Source organism: Acartia tonsa, chromosome 4 (assembly GCF_053477335.1).
Source record: "Acartia tonsa isolate MP-2025a chromosome 4, ASM5347733v1, whole genome shotgun sequence".
In the NCBI taxonomy this organism is placed as follows: Eukaryota; Metazoa; Arthropoda; class Copepoda; order Calanoida; family Acartiidae; genus Acartia; species Acartia tonsa.
In genome coordinates, this window is record NC_137263.1 from 33603142 (window position 1) to 33621791 (window position 18650).

An 18650-nucleotide genomic window follows, 5' to 3' on the forward strand; every position below is an offset into this window, starting at 1 on the left:
TTTTTCATTTTTGAATTATATATTTTCTGAGATATTTTACAGGATTTACAAACTTAAAATTAGCTCTTGATAAATATTCCTTTGAATAGTGGATATAGAATGTGAGTGGATATATTGACAGGGGAATTTTTGTCTTTAATTTAGTTTGCTAATAAAGACCTCGTTTATTGTTCAGTTCGTTCATACAGAAGGATGGGAGGGGATGGGGTAAAAGGGGTGAAAGGATGGTATCGTTTAGCAATCCCTTTTTTAGAGTACATGAAAATCTGGTACAGTATCTAAGTAATAAAATATCGATTCTTGGAATATTAAAATATTTTTAACTATCTATAATACAAAGTAGAACGATGTCTGTCCGTCTGTCCGTCCGTCCGTCCGTCTGAAGCTTAAGATCTCGGTAACCACTGAACCAAATGGATTTTACTCTTTAGGATATATACCTACTGGTCCTGTGGTGGTTTTAGGCTATTTCTTGAGGGGTGGGACAACCCCAACCCCCCCCCCCAAAAAAAAAAAGAAACAAAAAAATTCCCCCCTTATTTTTTTTTTGCAGAAGATTTCCTTGGTCCTTTTACGAATTTCACCTTAATTTTTTTTTATCATCTCTTGGGGCAAAGCCCCTAGAGGCTAGGGACGAAGCCGCTAGTTAACTGTAAATTAGATATGTTTAACTGTAGTTATGACAATTGCTAATATCTTTTAAGCGTTTGAACGAAATACAATTCAAATTGTATTTAAAAGTAGTTTAAGCTTACATATTAGTTTTGAATAATGCCATATATCAGAATCTCATAACTATGATATATAAACTATTCTAACAATAATAACAGTCTTATTCAGCAACGTTCTCAATACCTTAGACATTCAGTAAGACTTCCTCCTCTTATATCATATAATTTAAAGAAGTAATGTTTTTTTTGTCTGAAGATACTAATCCGAATTGGGTGTACCTTATAGGGAAACTTTATAAATGTCTCATTGTGGTTTCAGTCTATTTACCTGTCTACTTCCCCTAGATGCCTGGAGCGCAGCCTCTAGTAAGATATATAATACTAGCGGCTACGCCCCTAGAGGCCTCTAGTGGCACTTTAAATGTTTTTGTTTGTTAAATTTAATTTTTTATGTACGATACCACCTTATTTGACGTTGAAGTCTCCTCTAAGGGGGGGATTTTTTTGTTTTTGGGGGGTTAGGGGTGTCCCACCCCTCAAGAAAATATCTTAAAACCACCACAGGATCAGTAGGTATAATCTCTGAAGAGTAGAGCCCAATCGGTTCAGCGGTTACCGAGATCTTAAGCTTCAGACGGACAGACAGACGGACAGACGGACAGACAGACGGACAGACAGACATCGTTCTACTTTGTATTATAGATGGTTTACTGTAACTACTAAAGAATACATTACTGTCTAAAAACTGTTGCTACTAAAAGTCACCCTTAGTTGTAAAAACTTCCATATAAAGTAATGGTTAGCTTTTGGGCTTGGCGGCTGAAATGCGTTGAGTGGGTATTTAGGCAAATCTAAAAGATTTTAGTTTTATAGAAGGCATAATTCAGAAAAAGGTATTTTAATTCATCCTTAAAACTTGGGTAGGGTGGGTTTTCCAGCAATTCTATATTACTCTAAGAATTAAAAAAAAATTCGAAAACAAATTGGACTTTTTAACTCGATGTTTTTAAGTGGGTTACCCTATTTTCAAGTGAACATAGCATGAAACCTGCAAAGGACCTCCAATAATTCTAGAAGAATTTTTATTCTAGCAACCTGAGTTATTCAAATCAGACAGACAAAAATACAGATAGCACCCCTTTGAATTTGCGTATAAAATAGCTGACGACCCTTTGTTACTTTATAAGTAACGCAACTACTCTATTAAAGAATCAAAGTACCCATCTAAAGTATGATCTCTGATGTCGCAAGGTAACCCAAGTCTTCTTCTTCTTAAATATGTGCATATTAAATCCAGATTTATCTGTCAACATACAATACAGTAGTATTTTCTTTTAGTAGCAAAGTTAGTTTATAATTACACTAGCGGCTTCGCCCCTAGCCTCTAGGGGCTTTGCCTCAAGAGTTATAATTACATCTTCTATTACCTACCGAGCCGAAAAAAATACGATTGGGTCGCAAATTTTCGCGAATAAATGGCGAATTTACAAAATTCGTAAAAATTGGCAAAATTCATAAAAATTCGGGGGGATTTTTTTTGTTTTTTTGGGGGGCTTGGAGTGTCCCATACCCCCAAAAAAATAGCCTAAAACCACCACAGGACCAGTAGGTATATTCCTTGAAGAGTAGAATCCGATCGGTTGAGTGGTTACCGATATCTTTGTATTATAGATTAAGTTGGTAGGTCTGCCATCATTGCTCCATTCACTTTTAATTATTTCTATTTATCACTGCCTCTTCATATCTTTTAATTTTACCTAGTTCATATATGTATGCCAGTCCACTTAACAATCCTTTTAACTTTCATCGTCTTTTTTTGTTACATTTTTAAAACTTTTTCTGTTGTCCTATAGCTTTCAACTTCTCATCTCTAAATTATTTAAAATAAATATCAATCTTCTTTTGAAACACATTTTATTTTTTTGCTGATTATCTCTTTTTTGTTGGTATGCATAAATGTTTATGATGGTACGAGTGGCAGGCTAACCAGGCTGGCAGACAGGCTGCTAAACAAGCTGCTGCCAGCAATCAAATTACCATGGGAAATTTAAGCAGCACACATTTATCTCATGCTTTAAAACAACATTTATATACGTTTGCGGATATTTAAAGTATTTTTTTTAGTATACTTTAGCAACTCTTAATTCAGTACAGCTAGAATGCTAAAATTTTGATAAAATTGAATGACTAAATCGGATGAAATAAATATAGATTCACTAATAGACAAGTACATACATAGTAATAAATCGTTTTAGAACACTATCATAGCTTCTTAAAAATGCTTGAAAAGAAATTTTGATAATTTTTAAGCCTTATAAATAGCAGATAATATTGTTAAATATGATTTTTGCTTTTCTTCATTAAGACATCTGTCCATTTATGACCTACTTTTCATAGTTGTTATCTAAGTTTTCTAAGTATTTTAAAAGCCAAAGTGTCAGCATTTAAAACAATATTTTAAGGTATATCAACTGTAGTCAAAATGTCATTAGAACGTCGATAATATATTAGCCATAACTTTTATTTCATAACATAAAACATCAAATTTTGACAGCCTACTTTGGGTGTTTTGCTTGATTTTCTAGGTAAAATTAATTTAATTAAATTTTTTTGAATATTGAGAACTTGTGATACAGTATACGTATGATAGTAACGAAACATAAAGAAATATTTAAATTGCATATACAAAGGTCAGGACTTGAGCACAAAATTATTTGATAATATTCTTGTAAAATTTTTATGATAACAAGGATAATAATATCTATGTTTAGCCCAGCAAGATTTATAGTTTATTGTCCATGCTACTTATATTCATATACTAATACCATCAAAGACACACACACACACACACACACACACACACACACACACAAATAAACAAATATTTTAACCTGATTAAAACTAAGCAATCTACAATATAAGAAGAAAACCTCCATTTTTTTCTTTTACCTTTTAAAACTAAAATTTAAAAGGAGTATGGGGCAACTCCCCTCCCCCCCATCTAGAACCCCTAAAGGCTTAAGATGCACATTTTAAAACAGCACCATAAGAATGACAACTAATAAAAAGAAGTCAATAGTCAGTCGGACTATCCCATGTTTAAAGGGAATCTACACAGTAAAAAAATCTACGATCTTACATAGTTTTGAGCAGATCCACTTATGTCAACATATTTTGACGGACGTACGGACATGTCCTATTCATAGAGAAGCTGCACTACCAATAAAACTTTTATTAAAATTGGTTGTTTAATGTCAAAATATTTAATGAATTTTAACACATTAACTTGTGACCTCAGCCAACTATGCATCTTATAGTTAGGATGTTTAATGGTCAAGGAAAAAATTGAGTGGATATTCATTTAATTTTTATAACTAGTAGCCTAAAAATGCATCTTATGGATATCAAATTGTTTATTATAAATCAAATCCTAGCTGTAAATCTTAAAGTGAAGAAATGAAATGATTATTATTAAATAGAATGACTAATCCAATACTTATGCATCTTTTAGTTGGGATATTGAATGGTTTAGGATAAACTAGAGTAGCTATTGTCTTAACTTGAAACTTAACCCTACCAATGCATCTTATGGTTGGGATATTGAATGGTTTAGGTTAAACTAGAGATGCTAACTCATAACTTATACATACCGATGCATCTCATAGTTTGGATATTGAATGGTTCAAGATAAAATACAATAACAATTTTATAACCTGAAACTTAACCTTACTTAGGTTTAATGGTTTAGGCTAATCTAAGAGTGTCTAAATTCTGACTATTTATACAAGTTTCCTCTTTGAAGGTCCTTAAACAATTTAGCTTCCCAACTGTTCCTATCTTGTTAAATAAATCAAAATTAATTTTTCTTATAAACCTTTCATACTAATAACATCACTTTATCAAAATATTTTTGGCATCTAAGCTTCTTTAAAATATACTCTTTAACCATCTTTTTTTCATCCATTAAGACTTGAAATTTAAAATGACCATCATGCATCATACAATTTGAATATCATTTAATTGTATTAACTCTTTTTGAAATTTGTTAATAAAAATGTGAAGCAAAACTTTTTGATAATGTCTTGTTTTCAATGAACAAAAAATAATTTTGATTCATGAAATATTAATACCTCAGCTAAGCTATAATATTCGTATACTCGTTTACTTTTTAAAATTTGTATGTCCATACAAGATATAATTTTTGGCTAGAATCTTATTTTAACCATATAAAATTGACAACAAGACATGAAGATAAAGGTTGTCAATTGAAGGAGACATACATTACAAACTGTAATGTGCCTTTTTTGGAAATAACTTTGATATATTTGAGAAATTACATAAATTTTAGTCAATAACAATCCTATCCAATTCCCTGGCAAAATTAAGGGAGGGATTACACCCCTTTCCACCCAACTTGAGAGGGGTCTACATTTCAAAACGCCCCCCTAACGCTTACAACCCTTTCGATTTTGATTTGAAAGAAGTGTCAAATTTTTCAGAAACGCTTCGTGCAAAACCCTAGCAAAATCCTCTGCATGCCACTGTTCAGGAGATTGTTAGACTTTTTCCACACGCCAGAGATTTTGCTATGTGGCCATTTGTTAGTTGGGCAGAATTTCAAGTGGCTTCTTGAATTAAATTTCCTCCAATTTGCTGTGCCACTTTGCCACTATGAAACTTAAAGAGGTAACCTCAGCTAACGGACAAGGACCCATAAGACTGATAAAATGAATTGCACACTTCGTTTACATTTATGAAATGTACATAAACAGCTTGGCCCCCCGAAAGGGTCCCTATAAGTTTTTAGCTCAACTCCCCCCCCCCCTGCCTCCTTGTCTTCACAACCCTTATTTAACCTACAATGAATGCATACTCGCAGGGGGGAAGGAAGATATACATTTGACACCACATTATAACAACAATGGATGTCGAATATGCTAAAATGGAATTTGTTTATTGGTCAGTGCGTTTATCCAGTATATAGGAAGGGAGTTAATGGAGTATTGATGGTAGATGAGGGGTATCGTTATTTTATCCCGCTTCGTATTTCACTTTATTAGAGAAGATGAAACTCTGGTGTTAAAGTTATAAAATATCCATTTTATGAACCAACTTTAAATTAATTTTAAAAACTTCCCTGAAAATTTGGAACGATCGATTCAGCAGATGTTACGAGAACTTAGCGGACATAAATATAAGTGCTTAGGATTGATATTACCGATTGTCACTCAAAAAAATTAATCAACAACATTTGATCAAACCCCAATTCGTTCAATTAAATTTATGAGCAATAAAACTCATAAAGAGGTTATCAAAATGTTTTAATCATATTGTTTTGCCATTGATCTATCCCGTTTAAATTAAATCTATAGAAGAAAAATAATTTTCTAAAATAAATTATGTATTTGTGTATTCCTTTATCTGAGCATAAGATGGGCATACAGAAGAGTTGCCTAGTTTTCTTTACCCATGCTCATCCATATATACTTACACACACACACTCACACATACATTCGCTGGCCATTTTAACAGATCCAGAGCGGACAAAATGGGAGAGAAATAGAATGTGTGTTTGAGAGAGAGAAGGAGAGATGGCTGTTGTAGAAATATCTTCTATGTGTCCAAATAAAAAGCTGTTGCGAGTGTGTGTGTCTGTGTAAGCGCTGTATAAGTATCCGGAAGTGTAAAGGGTCTACACGCACACACACACGCACATTATCATATAAACACGCGCACACAAAGACTCACACACTTAAACATTTGACACATGAGCACATGCTTAGTGTGTGTGTGTGTGGATGAGTAAGTATCTTGCCTGTGTGTGTGCGCGTTATCGTCTGTGCGTATGTTTGACGCAACTGAGAGGAGGATTGTTGTTGTGTGTGCATCATGAACATCGACGTCGTTTTCAACATTGTTGTCGCCGTGGCAACCCCCCTGTTTACCCCTCCCCCCCTCCATTCAATAATTCCCCACACCCTAAATGTCCTCTTCCCACCAACAGCCCGAATTCGCAGAAAGAACTCTGAAGCGTCGTCCGTGGTCGCCGCAGCCGCCGCCGCCGACATGCTTTGAGATCATAAATCGCGCAACATCTTCAGTTGGTCTTAGGCATCCCCACGAGTCTGCCAAGGAGCAGACTGTCGCTAGTTTTTTTTTTTATATTAAGACAAAATCAGTTTTATAAAACAAATGTACTCTTGGATTTAACGGATTTTTTCAACACCCAATAATTATTATTAAAACAGTGTGCAAAAGAATTATAAGTGATAATTTATAAATATCTTTGCAACATATTATACACATATTAGTGAAAAGATTTTCTGTTCTGTGGACCAGTTATACAATCATCTGCTTTTAAATGTAAGTATTTTGATGTTTTTCTTAAAAGCAACGCTTTTCTGTAATTAGGGTATATATATACGTTATTGCGCCATGATGTCTGCACGTTCCACAAGGGGCCTGTAGTATGCATAAGATCGAGAGAATAGTCTTTGCTTTGTGAAACTTTGTTATTAATCATTTTGTTTGCTCATTTTTGCTGTAAATCGGTGTACAAAAAATGCGTAGATTTTAAAGATTGCTCGGCTTGTGTTAATAGTAGAAAAATGTTACGCATACCGTTAGAATCGCTATAAACTTTAATTTTTGGAAATTTAAGAACGGTTCCTGTGCTACAAATAATCTAGAAGCTAGGTGTTAAAATGTCCCAAACTTTACTCGCAAGTCAAGTTTTAAGTCAGTTGGGACATTTTAACATGTAGCTACCTAACTATACGTAGCAGAGGAATCGTTCTTATATTTCCAAAAAAATAGACTTCTTAGCGGTTTTAACAGTATGCGTAATATTTTTCTACTATTAACACAAGCCGCGTAATTAAAATCTAAAAAATCTGCGTATTTTTTGGACACCCTTTATGTCATCATTCTAGGTATACTCGAAGTTATACAGAATATTGACCTAAGTAAAATAAAGAAAAAAATTTAAACTTAGACTTTTGAAGCCCAATCCTTTTTTAGGTTGTTATTTTAATATGTTAATCTTCAAATTATTGATGAATTGTATATTCATAATACTCAGATCCAAACAACCTATAAATTAGGAAGGTTTCATTTGTCATCTGTTTGTTAAAGTCTTGTTTACCCTTGAACCGATAAGTTCCATCATTTAAGGAAAGTTATCACATACTTCGGTGGTTTAAGGCTATTTTATTAACATCTCCTCCCCTAAATGTTTTTATAAAAGACAATAATGTTAATTTTCGATGGAACTTTAATGTACATTTTATCTTAAAAGCTTTTTTTGCTTTTTTCTTTCTAATTTTGACAGGAAGTTTGATTGGAGTCTAAAGGCGCAGTAACTATACTATGTAATGATTTGTGATTAAAATATAACAAATTATCATTGTTCTTTCTTTTCTTATGACAGCGAATGTGTGTGTGTGTGAGCCCCCCTAAGAAAAGTATCAATCACACCCCTAGATATACGCAAAGCTTTTTGCAAAATGAAGTAGCACAGTAGAAATTGTCATAACAAAATGGAGACAGTAAAATATATACTACTAGTTGCTTTGCCCCCTTTAGGGGAGTTCAGGGTGGTCTGGAAAATAGCCTGAAACCACCACAAGACATTTATAAAGCTTCCCAGAAAAGTACTAGACATTCGGACCAGTAATATCCGAGATCTTAAAGACAAAAAAAACTTACCACTTTATATAATAGGATAACAGAAAAGATGGATTTAAGTTGTATGTATACCCAATCTTCATCCAAACCTGAAATTGACCGTTTCTGAGCATTAATTTTAGGTTTTTACCACTAAAAATATTATTTTGAAATATTAGGTGGCGGGTTTGAATCTTGTCTTAAACCATTACATAACTATAGTTGTTGTTAATATGGTACTACGTTACTCAAGGATCAAAGCGTTTTTGTACTTTAAGTAGGAATGCCTTTGCCCACAAACTGGCCAAAAATCATAATCATACAAAATCAAATAGTTAGGACTTTTGAAGCAAAACTTTCTGATTTTGAGATCTTAATTTTCAACTGTGAAATATTTGCGTGCATCTACTAGGCAGAGTCTTTCAGTGCCTTGTATTTAGTCCTCAACTTAATGTATATCATTTTCTTTTCGTGGGCTTTAAAAAACAATTATGGCCTTGGGGCAATTTGTGGTAGGAATTTTTCGTGTTTATTATTATGTTTTCTATCAGAAATTATCATCTCAATGAACTCGATTTTCTTCCTGCTTCAAATTAATTTAGGAGCCGAAGCTAATCTATAAGCAAATGTATTATTTTTATTTTTGAGTTAATTTAAAAACGTACTTATAAGTCAAAACATTCAGTTAAGTGGTGTTTGAACTGAATTAAATAGTTACATGATAGAAGTATCCTATTAATTTGAACCTTCAGAAAGATTCTAGGAACAATTCATTTTTATGGCTCTTTTAAAAAAATAAAGCGATATTACACGATAAAGAATTATTTGAAATTAAAACCATGAACCATAAAAAAAAATGTTAATATGAAAAAAAATGCAATTTGCTTTATCTAAATATTTAAAATGGTATTTAATCTAAATACTTTAATTTTATCTTTTCTATTTAAATAACAAACAATAAACTTATTTATTTTTACTCAGGGATATTAATGAATAAGTGATGAACATCCAAATGATGATAAACAAAAATATCCCCTCTGTAGATTAACATAATTAGGTAAAAGTTAGGACTTTTAAGGGTTTTGGGAGATTTTTTTGCTCATTTTAACTGTGTAACATAAAAAGAAAACAAAATTAGGTTTTTTTATTTACTTATCCATGGACAATTGTGAATTCAGATTTATCCCCTAATTTAAAGTAATACAGTTTTTTGTCTGATCTCGGACACTGGTATTCAAAATTAATTGTACTTTTCAGGAAAGCCTTATAACTTTTATATTTTAGTGGCTCTAGGCTATTTTCCTGATCCCCTTAGAGTCAACTAGTATATACATATTTGCGTACACTTTAATATACATATTGATTTATTATAGTTTAGATTTACAATAGGCATTGTCAAATAGATTATTATAGCTGCTTCATATTATATATATAGATCATTAATTGTAAGTCTTTTTATCTATGTTAAAAGTTAGATATTTCTATCGCATTTTTGTAGTAATGTTAGCAAGAATCAAGGATCTGAAGAGATAAGACATTTGTTGCTTAATTGATGTACAACATTTCTAACTATAAAGAAATACAATTTTGGATTTATATATAGTTAATACACAGCTAATTTGAACCAACCAATTAATATTCAATAAAAGTACTAAAACTTTTAAGCCTACGAGTTTTACAAAACTTTGGGTACCAGTGTAATTTACAGTCCAATGACCCATCCCTCCCTAGCAAGAATGAATTGTATGTTAAATTATAGCCCAATCCTATTATTTAAAGTAGTAAGGTATTTTTTGTCTCTGTGTTGAGATCACAATAGCGTCTGAGTTCTTCAAGGAAGATTCACATAGGACCTTTGATGGTTTTAGTCTATTCTATTGTTTGACCCTTTAATAAATTGTAATCTAATATACCTATATAAAAATATTGTAAGTATGATATTAAGTGAAGCGAGAAGGAGATTTTAACGAGGAATATTCACCCAGCGTTTCATCCAGATTTGGGATTCATTTTGCAGTAGCGTACTACTCTATAATTAGGCTCTGAACGTACGTCCCTAATTAAGAAAAATTTTTCAATTAGAGCTTTCAATTGAAAAAATAATTGCTATATTTCTTATTCAAGACATCAATTGAAAATATACATTATTATATTTTAATATAAAATATTTGTAGTTTCTTGTGGATGCTTTACATATACACACAATCGTTCTAGTTTTATGCTATTTTTTACACACAAAAAAAATATAAATCGGTGATTTATGTCAAAGATTGCCACTCTTATTTTTTGCTTTAAATAGTCAATGATTTTACTATAGTATAACGTCATGTCTCGTCAATATGTCAGTCAATAATTGCCGTCATTAATGATGTAGTTTCGTATGGGCGACAAATACAATAAAATTGTTACTTTTTGGAGTAACAACAAAAAAATTGGATTTTAAGAAAAAATCTTTACTTAAACAGCTTGTAATTATGAATATAATCGTATTTTATATACAACAAAACCAACTTTTATTACAATTTTATAATGTCGGTATTCATAAATACATAATAATATCCTATAGATAATTGTTTGGTAAGGTCATTTACAAGATTTTTTCTTACTATTGATACATTCTACATGTTTTTCAAACTTTAGCACAATAAATAGTTTAGTTTTTATTACTAGCAGCGGTAGCACCCCTATCATCTAGGTGGTTTGTAGTCCAAGGGGAAGCAACCAAACCAAAACCAACCCCAAACGTAATATAGATAAAAAATAATTTAAAACAATCCCAGGACCTATATTATGCTTCCCTATAGCTGGAGATCTATATCGGTTAAGTAGTTAATAAAATCTTCAAGCTTCAAAACTTACTACTTTATATAAGGGAATTAGTAAGCCGGATTTCTGAATAGATACAGATAAATATTTTCAACATTATGAAGGATTTTAAATAAAGTTATTTCAAGTCAGGACTTACCATCTGAATATAATTAGAACGGCTACAAATGCAGGCTAAGATAAACAAAGAGCAATCTAGAGTGTAGACAGGCGGCGTGGCTTTTCAAAGTTAGTAACGGATGCTGAGTTACTGTGATTTAAACCAATTTTGCTCAAATTTACACACACATTTCTATTTATTTAAATCTGAAACTAGATAATAATAAAAGTAGCTGGTATGAAATGTATAGGCAGGAAATCCTTTTCTCGTATTCATTCGAATCCGGTGGATAGGAACCGATTCTTATCCATACGAAAAAACTATGTCTAGCATCGTATTATATCCAGCTTTCTACGAATATAAAAATGTACAATCATAAGATTAAAACCAGTTTTTTTAACCCGTGCCTTCGGCACCTCGGGGCTAAAAAACTGGTTTTTATCTTATAATTGTACATTCTATATCCGCGGAAAGCTGTTTATAATACGATGCGAGAAATAACTATTAATTTTCTATTCTTTCGGGCTATGCTTAAATTTTCATTACTGGATAAGGCTTTCATACATGTATTTATATATGTATTTCTTTAGAATTTTAAGGATTTTAATTTTTTAATTTTCATCATCAGAGTATTAAAGACAAATAAATCTTTCCTCCAATAAAAAATCTCCTTTTACACTTAGAAAGAGTTAATTAGTTTCTGAAAAAAAAATAATTAAATTAATTTATTTGAGAGTGTATTTGAAATATCTAAAATCACTTTTTAAAAAAGTCATAAACTTCAACAATAAACATGAAAATAAATTAAGGAAAAGCAATTCTTCTAAAAACTATTTGGTTCAAGTTAGGGTGTTCAGACAAATTCTCAATTTTTTTTATGAAATTACCAATCAAATGATCCCTATTAAGCAAAAACAAAAATGAGACAACAAATTATTTTTTTTCATCTATAAGGGCTGTAAATTAATTTGTTAGGATTCTTGTTAGTCAATACATAAATTTTAATTAAATATTTTCTAATGTTGCGAAAACCGGTCCTTTTGTAGATTTTGTTAGAATTTTTTAAAATTTGACATCACATGTGAAGCAGTTTCTACCAGGGATAAGGGATAACACAATGGCCGATAAATTGGTGTACATCCTTAATGATAATACAAAAGTTTTCCCATCTTTAGATTACAATTAGTAGTTGAAACGTTTGGACACTAAACCTGTTGAACCAACGAATCAAAAAGTTCCCAAAGTTGTTGAGGTATTGAATAAGAAAACGTTATTGTGAGACTTTGGGGACTAGTGTAATAAACCGTCCAATGTCCCCTCTCACCCTGAGTTTCAACAGAGAAAAGAGAGGAAAATGTATCTTAAATTAATCTACATCAACTTTTTAACCCAATAAATATAGACTACTACAGGCAAAACTATCAGATAATTATCCCTTTCTCCCTGAGTTTCTATGATAAGCTTTGACACAATTTTCTTGAAAATATCCAGATTATTGTTCTTTCTATCAATTTCATTTCTAAAGGTCAAATGAAAATTGAAAATACAGACAATTATGTCCATAAGTAGCGCAACAACTACAATCTAGAAAATACTAGATTGAAAGAAGTAATAATAACATTTGTTTTCACAGTAAGCACATTTATAATATATTAGATGTTTTAAAATTGTTGGATTGTTTAAAATTAATGAAATGATAAATGTATAGTATTGGGCAGGAATCGTAGATATGGCATATTTGTTAGATAAATCAGCAAGTTGTAAAGTTTAAAATCTGTCAATAAATAAGAAGTTATAGAAAATATAAGTTACACACTGACAGACTTCATGTTTTATAGATTCGTGTGGCGTTAATAAAAATGATTTCTTTATGATACAAGCATGATTATCAAGAAAATTTAATTAAAACATCATTCTGCCACACTTCAATCATTAGAAAATATATTTTTTTCATTAAAAAAAAGGAATTAAAGTAAATATCGATACAAATATCTTAAAATTTTTATAATTGTTGTATACAGTCTATTTAATCACTGGCTTTGATTCAAACTATAGAAATGTTAGGACAAAAGTTTTTTGTTTGGAAATCTATATCAAAAGTTTATTTTGGTTTTATAACTTCTGTTAATTTAATAACTAAGACCAATAGGGCAACAAGACCTAATTACCATTTTTGTCTTTATTATCCTGTAAAATATAAATAATTATTTGTCAATTTTACTTTCCTTCAATGCTTAGTAGTATCATTAAAAAGTTTATGTTTTCACCCAATAGTTTGACTATAGTTCAGATTGAGCTATTGTTATCTACATAATAATTTTCTATAAAACATGTTAGTCTATGATTCTGATTTATCCCAGATGTTGGACAAGGAAATTTGGACAAGACACACACAGACAACATTTCAAATATATATAAAAGGACACTATGCAAGTAAATTTATCTAAAAGAGGACTATGCACAAACGAGAGCAAGTGATTAGCATCTTCCAGCAGTTATGTTACATATTTTTATCTGACATATATCTCACAAGTTTGCTTTTGTGTCTTAACTTTTGATCTATAGAGCCAACTCAATCTACGTTTAGAATAATTTTTTTTTTAAATTGATTTTCATTCGTTTCAATATTCAATATTAATCTAGTTTCTATATTCAATATTAATCTAGTGCATTCAATTTAAGAGGTTGACATCACTGCTGGAACTTTATACTTGCCTTAAAATTCTTCTTTGATTTTTTTTTAATCATCTTTAATTAATTATCTTTATTTACACTTAACTTTATACTTCTTGTTTATATAGAAAATCACCAGTTAATGTTCAAATTTTCAGCACGCTTATTGCACAAACAAATAAGGCAAAGTAGCAGAGATAACTTTTTATTAATCATTAAAATTTAACATAAGTTTTAGAACTTTTAACAATATATCCTTAATGCCAAAATGGTGTACTTTGAATTTAAAATAATTCCTTAATTTAAATATAAAAAAGAAAAGCATTTCTTAAAATAAATAAATAATAAGGAAATGATATATTTTAAGAAAATTAAAATTTTATTGGCAAATGTCAAAAAAAGTTGTTTTAAAAAAGGATAAATGATAGGAAAAAATATTTTTAAAATGTATTTAAAAATCTACAATTATATAAAGAAGAAAAGTCCAAGATTATATCTAAATTAATGATTATATATTCCACATAGTACAAATATAAACCATTAGAATTAGTTTTTAATAGAAAATGAAAGAAAATAGTAAAACTGCCAGTCATACTCCTATCCCTGCTGTGTCACTGAAATACAGCCAGATGAAAGTTGAAAATGTAAAGGCTACCCCAGGCCTGTAGCTAAGCTGGCTCTGTCCTAATAGTTTTTTCTTAAGATCAAACAAAACTGTAAAAAATATATCGGAAAATTCTTATTATCACATGTTCAAAATCTTATCATGAATTTTAAATCATTAAAAAATGTACATATATTTTATTGAATTTTGCTAATTACAGCTTGCCATTGCTTTTTATAAGATGATAAAAAATATTTAATTCTGTATGGATATTTTTTGATTGTCCTAAACTTCTTTATCAATAGGGACGAATTTTTCGATAAACATTATTAAAAACAGACTTTGTTTATCGCTTTAAAGTTAAAAGTAGATAAATAGATAAATATAATCAAAATCTAAGTTTTGGTTTAATGAAACAAAATGAAATTGTGATATTTAAGAGTATACGGGAAACATAAATAGCTGGAGGCAACCCGTGTCTTAGAAATCATGACAATATAATCTATATAAATATATACTCTAGGGTCAGGATCACACTATCACATGTGGTCCACCATGCCCTAGAAATCATGACAATATAATCTATATAAATATATACTCTAGGGTCAGGATCACACTATCACATGTGGTCCACCATGCCCTAGAAATCATGACAATATAATCTATATAAATATATACTCTAGGGTCAGGATCACACTATCACATGTGGTCCACCATGCCCTAGAAATCATGACAATATAATCTATATAAATATATACTCTAGGGTCAGGATCACACTATCACATGTGGTCCACCATGCCCTAGAAATCATGACAATATAATCTATATAAATATATACTCTAGGGTCAGGATCACACTATCACATGTGGTCCACCATGCCCTAGAAATCATGACAATATAATCTATATAAATATATACTCTAGGGTCAGGATCACACTATCACATGTGGTCCACCATGCCCTAGAAATCATGACAATATAATCTATATAAATATATACTCTAGGGTCAGGATCACACTATCACATGTGGTCCACCATGCCCTAGAAATCATGACAATATAATCTATATAAATATATACTCTAGGGTCAGGATCACACTATCACATGTGGTCCACCATGCCCTAGAAATCATGACAATATAATCTATATAAATATATACTCTAGGGTCAGGATCACACTATCACATGTGGTCCACCATGCCCTAGAAATCATGACAATATAATCTATATAAATATATACTCTAGGGTCAGGATCACACTATCACATGTGGTCCACCATGCCCTAGAAATCATGACAATATAATCTATATAAATATATACTCTAGGGTCAGGACAACACTATCACATGTGGTCCACCATGCCCTAGAAATCATGACAATATAATCTATATAAATATATACTCTAGGGTCAGGATCACACTATCACATGTGGTCCACCATGCCCTAGAAATCATGATAATATAATCGATGTAAATATATACTCTAGGGTCACGATCACACTATCACATGTGGTCCACCATGCCCTAGAAATCATGACAATATAATCTATATCAATATATACTCTAGGGTCAAGATCACACCATCACATGTGGTCCACCATGCACTAGAAATCATAACAATATAACCTATATAAATATATATTCTAGGGTCAAGATCACACCATCACATGTGGTCCACCTGGCCCTAGAAATCATGACAATATAATCTATATAAATCTATACTCTAGGGTCAGGATCACACTATCACATGTGGTCCACCATGCCCTAGAAATCATGACAATATAATCTATATAAATATATACTCTAGGGTCAGGATCACACTATCACATGTGGTCCACCATGCCCTAAAAATCATGACAATATAATCTATATCAATATGTTCATCTTTGAGTGTCTTATTTTATTTGTTTGAAGCATGCTTATAAATATTAAGAAACTAGATAAATATATATTTTTATAGGGAGGTGAAGGACATTGGATCTTTATTAATATTTATATTAATTTACATCCCTTTATTTCTCATATACAATTGCCTGGTACCTTTGAAATTAGAATTTAACGTAGATGATTGGTGTTAAAATTAATTTATTGTGCATTGTCTCCTCCCTGAATCCCTGTATATTGTGTATAGTTTACCAAGGGTAAATCTTTTAAAATAATTATATTTGTCTTTCTCAGCCAATAATAAACCATAGAAAATTATAAATAAAGTGCTGGGTAGCTAATTCCTTACTAATTAGTCTGAAAAATTGTCTTTCTGGGCTAAGAAACCACAGAAAATCATTTATAAATGGTCCATTAGCTAATTCTTTACTAAGTAGTCTTGTCAAAATGAAAACATTTTAATTTAAACTTTTAAAAAATGCTTAATGGGCAAAAAAAGTTTTCTACTTCTTCCATAGTACTTTAAATAATCAATCCTATAATATAAAGCATTTTATATATAAACATAAGTTATTTTTTAACATTTTATTAATGGAATTTAATCCTTATACTAAAGTAACAGGATGTCTGTGTGTTTGTACCGAAGGATCTCGCTAACCGCTGAACCGATCGGGTTCTCCTTAACAGGGTAGCTTCTCATAGGTCCCGAGAAGGTTTATAACTATTTTGGGGGAGGGTACCACCACCCTCCCAAGAGAAATCGCCCCTAGAAAAAAATTAACCCTCCCGAAAAAGAGACTTGAACGAAACATAAACCAATTATTTCTCTAATTAGATATTTTAAATAAAAAAAAACATTCAAAGTGCCACTAGAGGCCTCTAGGGGCGTAGCCGCTAGTATTATATAAAGTAGTAAGTTTATTTTGTCTGTAGCTTAAGATATCGACAACTTTTGAACTGATTAAGTTTTTCATTTTAGTGAATTTTCACATAGGACTTTAGATGGTTTTAGGCTATTTTATTGTAGTTACAAGTTTTAGTGTGGTATTAGGATATTATTTCTGTCTATCCCTTCCCCAAGATGCTAGAGGCGCAACAACTAGTAACCATAAAAAGGACTGTCTGCAGCTATATCACTACAAAATTGGTAGTTTTTCTCATATAAATTATGGACCAAGAGAGGAGTTTTATTTTATGTTAGGATTAATTTAGTAAAGATTAGAAGAACCCCAATAGGGATTGTACACCGTTGGAGTAGCCCTGCGTAGTATAAAACTTAAAAAAAGACAGTATTATTAAATACTTTTTTTTAAGGTCTAAACAATGAATTATAACAAAAGCATTTAACCCCAGATCCAAAGTTAAAAAGCTAAATTAATTATTTAATGTTTATAAGGAGAAAATTTTGATTTCTATGAATGGAAAGGTGAACAGAGGGGTCAACATCTTTTAATAATTCTTTTATATTATCAAACAAAGTAAATTTAAAAACAACAAGGTTTTGTAACAATCTATTTTTATATGAGGCCAATTCTTAAAAATAAATCAGAGCATCTGTTTTCAATCAATTTTAAAAATTCCTTTAAATTGAAAAAGATTATGAAATCAAGTATGGGTTGCTGACGAAATTTTTTTAATTTGTGGAAGATTTTTTACATACATAATGTCATCCTAGCGTCGTGTCTCCGATTATTTTTAAGAAAGTGGACTCTGTACTTTAAAAATATTATTCTTTTTCTTCTTTTTCATAAAAATATTATCCATATATTGTTACATACAGCAATACATACATTAAAACATCCATGAACCCTATAATTTAATATTAAATGGATGTAATATTTTTAAATGTTTATTAACTAAAAAAGACGATTTAAAGATTATTTATTTTATAGATTATTTAACTTTCCAAATAAATTATCAAAATTTGAGCTAGTATTACCTAATAATAATTGTTATGATGTCGAAAAATTACTCTTACAACAGCGTGTCAATAATATGTCAATTTATTTAGATTTATAAATCCAGCCAATATACTAATAGATTCATTTCTTATTCGATCAGATGATAGCAATTAAAGATTAAATATTATGTTTTCATTATCTCTTATGTAAGAAAAACCCTTATTAGTAGGTAAAAGATGTAATTATTCTCCATTTACTTTATATCCATTATGCACTTACATACACTGATTTGCCATCAACATTTTATGGACATGCTTTTTGTAATAACAT

At 30.8% G+C, this 18650-nt stretch overlaps 1 protein-coding gene across 1 annotated transcript in view; it reads left to right on the forward strand.

Annotated features, from left to right (window-relative positions):
- Nucleotides 1-6764: 6764 nt before the first annotated feature.
- LOC145316884 (uncharacterized) overlaps nt 6765-18650 on the forward strand; it is an 80884-nt gene continuing 68998 nt past the window's right edge. Inside the window, exon 1 of the mRNA XM_080157687.1 lies at nt 6765-7034. The gene's annotated coding sequence lies outside the window, so the exon portion shown is untranslated. The remainder of the gene's footprint in view (nt 7035-18650) is intronic.